Source organism: Callospermophilus lateralis, chromosome 2 (assembly GCF_048772815.1).
Source record: "Callospermophilus lateralis isolate mCalLat2 chromosome 2, mCalLat2.hap1, whole genome shotgun sequence".
NCBI lineage: Eukaryota > Metazoa > Chordata > Mammalia > Rodentia > Sciuridae > Callospermophilus > Callospermophilus lateralis.
In genome coordinates, this window is record NC_135306.1 from 113,416,759 (window position 1) to 113,425,287 (window position 8,529).

At 33.6% G+C, this 8,529-nt stretch overlaps 1 non-coding gene across 1 annotated transcript; it reads right to left on the reverse strand.

The window, feature by feature from the left end:
- Positions 1-474: 474 nt before the first annotated feature.
- Positions 475-600, reverse strand: LOC143393288 (U6atac minor spliceosomal RNA). The gene has a single exon (XR_013090584.2). It is a non-coding gene; the product is annotated as a U6atac minor spliceosomal RNA (small nuclear RNA).
- Between the last annotated feature and the right edge of the window lie 7,929 nt (positions 601-8,529).

The following is an 8,529-nucleotide window of genomic DNA, read 5'->3' on the forward strand; positions in this document are numbered from 1 at the left end:
AGAGATTTTGATATGTTGTATCTGTGTTCTCATTCACCTCTAAAATTTTTTAAATTTCCTCCTTGATGTCTTCTGTAACCCACTGTTCATTCAGTAGCATATTAGTTTCCAGGTGTTGTAGTGGATTTTGGTTCTTATTTTATCTTTGATTTCTTATTTCATTCCATTATGATCTGATAGAATCAGGGTAGTATCTCTACTTTTTTATATTTGCTAAGAGTTGCTTTGTGGCATACTATATTGTCTATTTTAGAGAAGGACCCATGTGCTGCTGAGAAGAAAGTATATTCTCTCATTGAAGGATGGAATATTCTATATATGTCAGTTAAGTCTAAGTTATTGATTGTATTATTGAGTTCTATAGTTTCTTTGTTCAGCTTTCGTTTGGAAAATTTAACAAGTGAGGAAAGAGGCATGTTAAAGTCACCCAAAATTATTGGGTTGTGGTATATTTGACTCTTGAACTTTAGAAGAGAAAAATGATGGTTAGATACCATGAAGTAGGTGGCAATGCCTTCACCGTATGTGTGTTGTCAGGCCCAAGGACCTCTTCCATCCTTGTCTAGGAGAGTGCTAACCTTCTCTTCTTTCATACAACACCAGTACTCAGTAATTTTTAAATGAGTGAATAAACAGAATAAGCTCAAAACATAGGAAAGGAGGTTGAACATCTAAGATGCACCAAACTATAAAAGTAATCATACCAGGTTTTATTCAATACTGCTGAACTTATCCATATGAGCCTCTTTCTAGGAACATAAAAATGAATCAAACCAGTCAATGAAACTCACATCCTGTAAATTCACTTAGAAATCAGAAAACCTGGTTTGGGATCAGGATGAGGGGTAAGAAGTACTCAGAGTACCCTTTGTCGCTGATATTTTTTCCTATTCAACATGCTTTCTGAACATTGTGAGAATATATAAAATTTCAGTAGATCAAAGTTAAGGTTGGTCTGAAAAGCATGATTCTGCTTTTATTAATTTAAGAAAAATATTATGTTTATTTGTCACTTTGCTGGCACTGTGCACACAACACTGACATAGACACTACTACATGTTTTTGGTAAATGGCAGTCATCAATGATCAGAAAGTATTCAAAATATTGAAATATAGTCAGTGAAACAGATTGGAGGTTGCTGAATTTTCCCTTTTCCTGCTTTTATTCATTCCATCCTAACATTCCCCTGGACCTAGAACTCACCTTACAATTTCTCCCTACACCATGCTTCATAATTAGGAGTCCCACATCAATAATAAAACAATCATTTATTATGAATCATGACTGTGCATTGCATCTTGCTTAAACAATTTATCCTTGGAGTTCCCAAAACTTAACTAGCTCTAAACTGACCATTTGTTCCCTTGCATCCAATTTGTATAGGATGTATCCATTTTCTTTGGCACCCACCAAATAGAATAATTTAAGTTCTGGTATTGTGATGCCTTCTGCTTCACATATCTTGCTATGAATTACTTTGGTTATTCTGGGCCTCTTATTTTTTCTAATGAAATTAATGATTGCATTTTCTAGTTCTATGAAGAATATCAATAAGATTTTAATAGGTATTGCATTAAATGTGTATAGCACTTTTGGTAGTCTGGCCATTTTGACAATATTTATTTTGCCTATTCAAGAACATAGGAGGTCTTTCCATTTTCTAAGGTTTTATTCAATTTATTTATTTAGTGTTCTGTAGTTTTCATTATAGAGGTTTTTCACTTCTTTTGTTAGATTGATTCCCAAGATTTTTGTTTGTTTGAGGCTACTGTGAATGGGATTAGTTTTCCCAATTTTTCTGTATAGGAATGCAATTGATTTATTTGTGTTAATTTTATATCCTGCTACTTTGCCAGATTCGTTTATAAGTACAAGAAGCATTCTGGAGGAGTTGAGTTTTCTAAATATAGAATCATTTTGTCAGCAAATAGGAACAATTTAAGTTCTTATTAAATCCCTTTAATTTCTTTCTTTTGTCTAATTTTTCTGGCTAGGGTTTCAAAGACTATTTTGAATAGAAATGATGAAAGAGGACATCCCTGTCTTATTCCAGTTTTTATAGCAAATTTTTCCATTTTTTTTCATTTAGAATGATGTTAACCTTGTTAGCACATAACCCTTTTATAACATTGATTAATGTTTCTACTATCCCTAGTTTTCCCAGCGTTTGAGCATGAATGGACCTGAATCTTGTCAAATGCTTTTTTCTGCATCTATTGAGATAATCATGTGGTTTTTATGTTCATTTCTCTTGATGTGATGAATTACATGTATTGATTTCCACATGTTCAACCAATCTTGCATCTCTGGAATGAACCTCACTTGATCATGAGCACTATCTTTTCAATATGTGTTTGTATACAATTTGCCAGAATTTAATTGAGAATTTTTGCATCTGTGTTTATGAGAGATATTGGTCTGAAAGTTTCTTTCCTTGATGAGCTTCATAGAATGAGTTCTTTTTTTGAGGGTCTGTCAGAACTTGGCAAAGATTCCATTTGATCCTGAGATTTTTTTTTGTTGGTAAGCTTTTGATTACATCTTCAATTATATTGCTCGAAATTAAACTGATTAAGTTTTCTGTGTCTTCCTGGTTTAATTTGGGTATTGTTGATAGATATACGCATGGTAAGATGATCAAATCAAGTTAATTAGCATATCTATCATTATCATTTCCTTGTGGTAAGAATATTTTACACCCATGTAGCTTTTTAAAAATACACATTATTATTGACTACAGTCTCTATGTTATGCCATACAACACCAGAAATTTTTATTCTGATCTAATCTTTAAACTGAAATTTTGTACCTATATTAGTATGATTTTTTATTGCTTACTAATATCCACAATTAAGTCATCTGACATTGCTACAATTTGATGAAAACAAAAGTGTTCACAAACAGGAAAGTTAACGAGTTTTACACAGCTGCAAGGGTCAGTTAAGAACTCACACGATTTTTCAACTACCCAGATGGGGAGATCACCATAACATGTGAGTAGAAAAACTATGGAGAGTCTGTCATTCTCTATCTCTAGTCCTGCCAGCCATCAGAGCATATGAGAATGAAAAGAAATTAGAAAGACCATGTCTCTGCCAAGATCTTCTCTCAAGAAAGAGAAAGAAAGAAAATGGAAATGTTTAGAAGAAAAGTGTGGAAAATAAAACACAAAGAGACATACTGTCTTCTAACAAGGACAGGCTGGTTTTGAGTATGACATGGCTTGAAGATAAAGTATTTTCCTAAGAACCAACCAGTAGTAGTACCCAGAGCTCTGTAGGGAGCAAGAATGGAGAGTCACTCAGGTAACATCTAGTTGGGGTGAGAGAAAATATGCCAAGAAATCTTGTTTACAGCTGATAATGTTTCTTTGCCTTGTATCACGTGTGACATTGTTCATAGGATTTCAGAATATGGCAGAGATCAGAGTTGTTTAGAATTGTTCTGGAAAGCTTTCTGGAGAGAGGGGTTCTAACTCAAGGACAGAAAGTTGAGTTTGGATTGATTCAGGGGCAACCCAGCCCTGGTAGGCAGCAGGAGTTCATAAAGTCAGAAAAGCAAGAACTTTTTTAGAGTTTGTGTTTTTAATACGTATATGTATACACAATGCCTTATATGTACATTTTTAATTCACAGAAATAATTTTTGATAAACATTTATCATGCTTGTTACTTTCTTCACAAAGCACTTCACAACTGCACACCATGTTGTATGTAAACATAGAGAATTGCTTCTAAATTTTGGGGACTCTCTCTCAATACACATCTAGCACATTTTAAGAAAAATGTGCTAGATGTGTATTTAAGTTTTTTTCTTATTAAATCCCTTTAATTTCTTTATTTCTGGAGAGAGGGGGTCTATACAATTAGTATCACATATTAAAGTCTATCTAATTCCCAACAACTTCACACAAAAATATTCAATCAAAGGAAATAAAATTTTGTGCATGTTTTTATGGACCTGAGATGATTTCTCAAAGGAAACAAGACAAAGGTGCCTAACATGGCCACTTCTAATCATGTTTGTTTTGGATGTGTGTTGATATAAAGGAACTAGAGTAATAATAATTGTATTTCTATATATCAGTCACATAAAGTTTTTTAGGAAACAAAATTAAAATACAGATAATGTATTTTTGTACATATGTGTACAAAAACACATATATATGTGTGTATATGTGTGTGTATTTATTTATTTATTTGTTTGTTTGTTTATACATATGTTTCCAAAAATAACAGACTACTTTATAGCCTCCTTCTATGAACAATTAGGAAAAATTGAAAATTTTATTTTTACACTTTATGGAGCATCAGTGAACTGCAAAAACAGTGCAGGCTTGAGAAACTGAGAGACTAAAGAGTAATTGAGGGAAATAAAAGAAAAATGGAGTAAAATATTCAAACTGCTGATGCTCCTCTTCCCTACCAACAAAGAGGAAAAACAAAACACTTCACAATATAGATTTATACTCAGCAAAAGTATCCCCCAAATATGGCAATAAAATAAAAGAAAAATTTTTAATTTTCAATTTTCAAAATTTGTCACTAGAAGATCTAGACTTACAGAATAACAAATGCAATTCCTCAAGCAGAAGAAAAATATCTCCAAATGACAGGTATGACTGGTAGAATGAAAGGAAGGGCCACTAAGTGTACAAATCTAAATGAATAAATATTAAAGAAAATATAGTATATTTGCTACAATTCCCATGTTTCTAGATTTAAATACCTGAAAATTCAAATGACAAAATAATGATGGAAATAAATGCCAATGGAGCATAATTTTGTAAGTTTCTTTATTTCTAGGAAAAATTAAAAGTCATATTTATATTAGACATCATTAAGTCAAATCAGATGCTAAAATTTCTAATATAAAACAAATCAATAAAGCACTCATAAACCTGACAACCAACTGAAGGGAAGATATTAAGTAGTTATAACTTTTTTATTAATGCAAAATGAGACCAAAAAAAGAGGAAAAATGGAAAACAGAACAGGTGGAACTTACAAATAGAAATCAAACAGTGAGATAAAATTACAATGATAGTGTGAAATGCAAACAGGCTAGGAAATTCCAGCAGCAAAAAAAAAAATGGCAAGTTGCTCATCTGAGACAAACATTTCCCATGTGACAACATTAAACTCTGGGGAAAAAAATGTGTTTAAAATAATTACTTGAAAGCACTAAAGAAAGGTCAAAAACTGCAAACAATAGAGGACATCTGGTGTTTGAAAAAAGAAAATATGCCTGGTGGGAGGTAAGTTTTAAGGAATTTTGCCAGTCAAGGAGCCTCAGTGTCATTATCTAGAGCAATTTGAATTTAAGCAGAAGATTGCAGACTTTTGACCCAGGCATCATGACAGAGTTAGAGCAGAGAGTGGCTGTGGATTTAGCAGGAAGGAGACAGCCACAGAGAGAAAGAGCCCCCAGATCCAGGTATAATCCACTCAAATCCTTGACTGAGCCCTGAGCTGCATATGCACAAGGGAGACTCCACAGAGCCTAGCAGAAATCAGCAGCTAGGAAGCCTGAAATGACTGAGTAGGGCTCTCATCTGTTGCCAAGCAGGGAAACAGTCTGTACTTGAAGGTCCATAGAGTACTTGGTAAAAAGCCCAGGCTTCTCAAGACCCACCTTGAAAATCATCAACCCAAGAATTCATAAGTTCAAACAGAGAGCTTTAAACCATGTTCACAATCAGGAATACTCAATATTGTCAGTAGAGCAGTTCTTCCCAGATGTATCTATAGATAAGAATCAATATAGTCAAGCTGGCTTTGGGTAGATAAAATCGGTCATTCCACTCTTGGGTATTTACCAAAAGGAAATGAAAATATATCTGCAGTATAGAGAAATGTGAACATTGATAGAAGCAGTTCTCTTCACAAAGGCCCAAACTGGAAATAAATGTTTATAAAATGATAAAAGGATACAAATGTTATGGTACATTCAGAAAAAGGTATACTATGAAAAGCCTGTGAAATTATATCACCATTTAATTGTACTATTCTTGTTGAAAGTATTCTTTTTAATCCCGAAATAATTGTATATATTTGTGGATCATGTGATGTTTTGATGGCTGTATCCATGGTGGAATGATCAAATCTAGTTAATTTGTATATCTCTCTAATTATCATTTCCTAGTGATGAGGACATTTGATATCTTTTAGCGATTTTAAATTTACATTATGATGGACTACAGTCACTATGCTGTGCTACACAACACCAGAATTTTTATTCTAATCTAATCATCAAACTGAAACTTTGTACCTATAATTGTATGGTTTTTATTGCTTATTCAAATCCATGACCTAAGACAGTACTAAGCCAGCTGACATTGTATACAGGCTGAAGGAAATAAAAGTGTTCAGAACAAGGAAGAAAAGGAGTTTTACACGGCTACAAGAGCTAGTTAAGAACTCATAGGACTTTTTCAACTACCCAGGTGGGGAGATCACCATAACAGGTGAGTAGGAAAACTATGAAGACTCTGATATTCTTTATCTATAGTCCTGCCAAACGTCCAAACACAGAGGAGAGAAAGGAAATTAGAAAGACCATGTGTCTGCCAAGGTCTTCTCCCAAGTAAGAGAAAGAGAAGAAAGGGGGAAAGTTTAGAAGAAAAGTGTGGAAAACAATACATGAGGTGATAGTCTGTCTTATAACAAGGACAGACTGGTTTTGAGTATGATGTGGCTTAAAGATAAAGTATTTTCCTAAGACCCAACCAGCAATAGTACTAGACTTCCACGGGGAGCGAGTGTGCTCAGCTAACATCTAGTTGGAGAAAGAGAAAATATGCCAAGACATCCTGTTTACAGCTGATAATGTTTCTTTGCCTTGTATCATGTGTGACATTGTCCATAGGATTTCAGAATATGGCAGAGATCAGAGTTGTTTAGAATTGTTCTGGAAAACTTTCTGGAGAGATGGGTTCTAAACTGGGGACAAACCATTGAGTTTGGATTGGTGCAGAGGCAACCCAGCCCAGGTGGGCAGCAGGATCTCAGAAAAGTAAGAAATCTTTCTTAATTTGTGTTTTTAATATGTGGATGTGTATGTACAATGCCTTATATGTATATTTTTAATTCACATAAATAATTTTTGATAAACATTTATCATGCTTGTTACTTTCTTCACATAGCACTTCACAATAGTACTCCTTGTTGTATATAAACACAATGAATTGCTTCTAAATTCTGGGGACTTTCTCTCAATACAAATCCAGCACATTTTTCTTAATCATCTTATAGTAGCACATATTAAAATCTGTTTAATGCCAAACAACTATTCACACAAATATTCAATCAAAGGAAATAAAATTTTGCACGTGATTTTTATTGACCTGAGAAATATTCTGTGATTGCTCAATGGAAACAAAACAAAGGTGCCTAACATGGTCACTTCTCATCATGTTTGTTTGTTTTATGTGTTGATATAAAGGAACTATAAAAAATAGCACTTGTGTTTCTATATATCAGCCACATAAATTCTTTATAGAAAATGAAATAAAAAGTCTTAAGATAATAAATGTATACCCACATACATATATGTTCACAGTATATGTTTATATATATGTGTGTGTATATATATATATCTATATATATAGATATATATATATATAATTTATGTTTCCAAAAATAACAGACTAGTTTGAGACTTCCCTTTAAGAATAATTAGAAAAATGAGAAAATTATCTTTACTCCTTATAAAGGATCAGTGAGCTGCCAAGACAGTGCAGGCTTGAGAAAGTAAAAGGCAAAGAATAATTTAGAGACATGAGAGAAAAATGGAGTATCATATTCAAACTGTTGATGCTCCTCTCCCCTACCAACAAAGACACAAACAAAAACACATCACAATATAGATTTATAATCCGCAAAAGTATCCCTCAAATATAGCAATAAAAGGAAAATTTTTAACTTTCAAAATTTGTCAATAGAAGAGTTAGACATAGAATATTAAATTCCATTCTTCAAGCTGAAGAAAAATGCCTCCAAATGAGAGTTATGCAAGTAGAATGAAACAAAGGGCCATTAAGTGTAAAATCTAAATAAATAAGTATTAGAGAAAATATAGTAAGTACATTCGGGACGAACATTTCCCACATGACAGTATTAAACTAGGAAAAATAACAGAGTTCAGAGCATAGAGAGGCTGTGGATTCAGCAGGAAGGAGAAAGCCACAGAGAGAAAGATCCCCCAGATCCAGGTATAATCCATCCTCAAATCCTTGACTGAACCCTGAGCTGCATATGCACAAGGGAGACTCCACAGACCCTAGCAGAAATCAGTAGTTAGGAAGCCTGAAATGACTGAGTAGGGCTCTCATCTGTTGCCAAGCAGGGAAACAGTCTGTACTTGGAGATCCAATCGATTACTTGATAGAAATCCCAGGCTTCTCAAGACCCACCTTGAAGATCATCAACCCAAGAATTCACAAGTTCAAACAAAGAGCCTTAAACCATGTTTACAATTAGGAATACTCAATATTGCTGGTAGAGCAGTTCTTCACAAATGTATCTCCA